This window comes from Rhipicephalus microplus, chromosome 2 (genome assembly GCF_043290135.1).
Source record: "Rhipicephalus microplus isolate Deutch F79 chromosome 2, USDA_Rmic, whole genome shotgun sequence".
Classification (NCBI taxonomy): domain Eukaryota; kingdom Metazoa; phylum Arthropoda; class Arachnida; order Ixodida; family Ixodidae; genus Rhipicephalus; species Rhipicephalus microplus.
In genome coordinates this window covers 153,596,053-153,601,262 of record NC_134701.1, presented here as the reverse complement: position 1 = coordinate 153,601,262, position 5,210 = coordinate 153,596,053, and positions in this window count along the sequence as shown.

Genomic DNA, 5,210 nt, shown 5'->3' with positions numbered 1-5,210 from the left:
ACGTACGGAGACTGTACAAAGACTGAGAGATGCACTCATTCTCCGCGCATCCAGGCAAAGCGCGCACAGCAACCAGAGAGTAGCGGCACTCCGGAGAGTAGCGGCACATAACGCTATGTAGGAAATTTGACGAGAAATAGCTCTATATTATACTGTTCGGGTGATAGTGCTGGGTACACGTCACACGTGACAAATTTAGACTAAAAGGAGCTTTGCCCCCCCCCCCCCCCAAAATTACATATCAAGCAATTATGCATCCGTGGACAGTCCACGGAGCGTCTTCATGCTGAAGCGTTGAATAAGCACAGCTGCATAGGCACAGTTATGCGTAATATGAAAGTCCGGTCGTTACCTATAGAGGCGTTTGTTGTACGACATGTAATAAATAAAACTATGTGAAGCATTTGCGTTCATTTTACTATACTGATCAGTGTTCTTCCTCGTTCGCAGTCACATGAATTTTTTTATGATGGTCACGTGGAAGTTGCTCCCACGGATGTTTTTTTTGGAAAAGTCGATCGTTTGTGTTATTTTTAACGTGAAGCTTGACTATGTACACAAAACCTCTTTTGATTCCGGTTAGCCCGTTGCTGAGATCAGAGGCCTTGCTCGGCTGTTCACAGCTGCATCTGAACTCTCATGAAAGAGCCAGTAAAAGAAATATGTCCCCAAAGGCACAGTGGTCTCATCAACACAAGAAATAGATGAATTATTTTGTGTCTTCGTTCCGGAAATAACTGTATACACACAAGTACAGCGGAATGTGGTTGTTCCATTAATAAAGTTTTATTTAAATTTAAAAATATTATAATACCTGAAGACACATTTGAGCTATCTTTATTGCTTTTGATGTCTAGGGATGTGCAATAAAAAAGGAGATCGAGCTCCACTGTAACGTTTGTTTTAGCTTTTCGGGAAATTAACTATTGCCTAACATAATCAAATATGCGTAACTTTTTCTGAAAATAAGTACATCTGAGGTTCTCAGTTTTGACTGAGTTTCATATAAATAGTAAAACACGTCATCACATCCACCAAAATTGGCAGAAAGATCCAGACTGTACAGAATTTTTCTGCTTACAAACGGGGGTAAATGGAAACACCCTAAAAGTGTTAACTCACCCTAAGATATCGCAATCCTGCTACATCAAGCCTGATTTGCTGGCGCACAATTTGCCGAAAATACAATCGAGAGGGCTCCTCTCTGAAGCGAGTTGTATACTGCTACACTTTGCTAATAATTGGTGTACAAAAATTCAAGAAAAGATCATGAGTGTTCACAAACAAAACCATACACCATTACATATCCTAGTGCATAATAACAAAAACGTGAAGTGCCAGCATAAACACACTGTTGCGAGTTTATTATAAAAACAAAAAGTTTTAAGGGTTACGCGTTGAGTCTAACAGCTTCTTCATGTTCAGCAACAACCTAGAAACTGCACTCAATTTTTTTTCATTATTAATGGACCACCTCAGTTCAGTTCAGTTCAGTTTTATTTCCTTAAAGGCCCCCATTCAGGGGGTGTTACATAAGGGGTGGGATTACAATTCAAAACAGCGGAGATTCAATTAACATTGCAAACAAAAAATTGAATTAACATGGCAGATGATCGGTGAGGCGTTCCAGGAAGGTAGATGATGAGGCAATTGTGACAATGTCGTAGGGCAGGCCGTTCCAGTCTGAAGCTGCTCTGAGGAAAAACGATGCAGCAAACGTAGTGGTGCGTGATGGCGGGCGGGCAACTTGAAGTGAATGACTGGTGCGGTGGGAAATGCGTGAGGCGGCTGTTATATAAGGAGCTTGATTGAGTGAAGAATAAAAAAACTTATGATAAAGAGTTAGGCTAGTAATGCGGCGACGATAAGAAAGGAGTGATAGGCCAGATTCATGTTTCAATGGTGAAATGCTGATGTCATATGAATATGAGGAATGGATGAAACGGGTGGCCCGATTTTGAACACCTTCCAAGGCAGTGATTAGGTATGCTTGATGGGGGCTCCAGATGGCAGATGCGTATTCTAATTTTGGTCTTATAAGCGATTTATACGCGAGTAATCTAACATGTGGTGGGGAAAGGCGAAGGTGGCGTTTAAGAAAACCCAGTGTTTTGTTCGATGCTGAAATGATGTTTGTAATATGGGCGCGCCATGATAAATTAGAACAAAGGGTGACTCCTAGATATTTATACGATTCTACTAATTCGATACATGATTTAGAAATAGAATACTGAAAGCGAGAGGGATTGTGACGACGAGAGAAGGACAAGAGTTTGCATTTAGTGGGGTTGAGAGTCATTAGCCAAATATTACACCAGTTTATTATATTGTTAAGGTTGCTCTGAAGGATGTGATGGTCATGACAATTAGTAATAGTATGATAGATTACGCAATCGTCAGCGAACATGCGAATGTTACAGGAAACATGCAATGGTAAGTCATTAATATATATTAGGAATAGGAGAGGACCGAGAACAGACCCTTGTGGGACACCTGAGGTGACTGGGAGTGGTTTAGACAGGTGGCCGTTAAGATAGACAGATTGCGAGCGGTTAGTTAGAAACTCCTCAAGCCACCTGAAGATGTTAGGATACAAGTTTAGTTTTGAAAGTTTCAGTAACAGACGCTGGTGAGGAACCTTGTCGAAAGCTTTTGCAAAATCAAGGAATATTGAGTCGGTTTGGATATTACAGTCGAGATTAGTCTGTAGGTCATGAACGAATTGTGCTAATTGGGTTTCGCAAGAAAGGCCCTTTCGAAATCCGTGCTGTGAAGGATGAAAAAATTCGTTGGAGTCCAAAAAATTGAAGATTTGTGAGTAGATGACGTGTTCCATGATCTTACAAGGCACGCTGGTTAATGAAATGGGGCGGTAGTTCAAGGGTGAGTTTCTGTTACCTGATTTGTAGACTGGAACGACCTTGCCCGTTTTCCAATCATCCGGCATGATTCCTGAGGTGAGTGACTGTGAGAAGATAAGACATAAGTATGCTGCGCAAGTCGATTTCACATTCTTGAGGAGTTTCGAGTTGATGGAATCCATACCAGCTGATGAAGAAAGTTTTAATTTGTGGATTATAGATGAAATGCCTTCTTCGAAGAAGGTGACAGCAGGCATGAAAGTTTCTACGCTAAATGATGGCGACTGTGAGGGCATGTCAAGTTCAGTAGTGAAGACAGATGCAAATGCTTCGTTGAATATTTCTGCGCAATCATGGTCAGTCACTGTCTCGTGTGAATCATTCGTTAGTTTAATATCGGAAGGATGTGTGGGGTTTAGAACTTGCCAGAATTGCTTGGGGTTCCTGATTAAGAGATTAGGTAAGTCTATATGGTAAAACGAGTATTTAGCTTTACGAACAGATAGCAAATATGATTTTTCAGCTTCGATGTATTTTTGCCATGCAGTAGGCTTGCCGTTGCGTTTGGCGGTACGAAAAAGTCGTTTCTTTTTGTTTTCAAGTTTTTTTAAATGCCGAGAAAACCATGGTTTATTGCGGTTAGTTTGAAAAGTAATCTTCGGGATAAACATATCAGAGAGGTGATTTACTTTGTCCTTAAAGATCAACCAGTTGTCATGAACTGAGCGCGTGTGAAATGTAGATTCATACTGATTAAAAGAGTTACTGAGATCTTCAGATATTGCACTATAGTTACCCTTATCATAAAGAACAATTGTTTTATTAGTCGTCTGTTTTTTGGTCGAGGTAAATGAAAATAAAGCATGTATGACCTTGTGGTCGCTGATCTCAGGAAGGTAAGTAATAGATAATAGGTTCTCGAGGCTATTGGTTAATATCAGTTGTTGCTCCACCAGAAGCCAGGTCGTAGACGAGGAGGCAGGGCGAAACCGGGCCGTTTTAGACACCTCAGTTTCTCGGCTGTTCTGGCTTGAAACGTTAAAGATTAGCAGGTTGTGTAGGCCCCCAATATTTTATAACGTAGAGCGGAATCAGCCAGATCAATAACAGCTACTGAAATACTGATGATGTTGCAATCTCGTTACGAAAGAGAGGTACGTGAAAAATACAAAACACTTTTCTTTTCTTTACGAATGCTATACGTTTTGAGCAAATCGAGCTAACAATGTCCCAAATATGCTGGCCTTTGGCCGAATACAGGTGTTTCGCCAACATTTCATCTTTATGATATAGTTGTCCCCACACACTCTAAGCGTCATATTCAGGAGATCCAGCTGCTGCATTTTCCTCTTCTTTTTTTTTTCAAATAACACCCAAAATTGTTCAAGAATCAATTAACACAGCTTTTTAATCCAGCATGCGCCTTGGAGAACAAACAAACCATGACTTTTTTCACTATATGACCGCCCTGCCATATCGAAGCCATCAACACTTCTTATGAGCCCTCTGTTAAGAAAGGTAGTAGGTAGTTTTTTGATTGACTGTAAGGAAGCGGCGTTTGTGTTACTCACTATTTATGTTATACATCGTGAGGGTTATTTTAAACGTAGAAATAGTGTGATGTGAGCAGGTCTAATATCCATAACTGCAGCGACACAGTATGAAAAGAATACAGTAGTAAGAAAAAAACTGGTGGGCTCAAATGCTTCCAAGTTTTCTTACTTTGGTTTTGTAAGAAACTTATTATAACAAAGTAAACATACGTGACATGCTGCAATAATCGAGGGCAGTATGTGGTTTTTTAAAAATAATTTGCCTCATCTGTATATTATTCAAAACTTTATTGCCCATCAATGCGGCTTTTCACTTCACCCTACACTCAACTGCTTACCCCAACTTTAATTGTATTTTGAGTACTACTGATGTTTGGCCGACAATGTTGAAAAACAAGTTTGTTTATAGTCAATAACAGCTTTTTCCCCATTATGCAAGATGTGCTCATTGTCATCACCCCAGCTTCGCTGATAAAATGACGTTATTTGAAGCTTGGGACTTTTCCCCATGAATTTTTGGCATGAGCAAAGCAGGCCTTAAGATATGTCTTCAAAACCTCCCTGCATAGAAAGTGCTTACATATGAAAGTAATTGATTGGTTTAATTATCTGTCACAATAAAGGCGGGGAATGCCAAAAAATTACCAAGGACGTGTACCAGAATATACAGATTGACCCAAATATCATGCAGTATAATTTCAAAAAAAAAGGAAAGGCCATCACGTGAAGTACACATAATGGATACTGTTCCAAGTACAATGTAGTAGCCACTGCTAATTTTTGGTTCAAGTGGTTT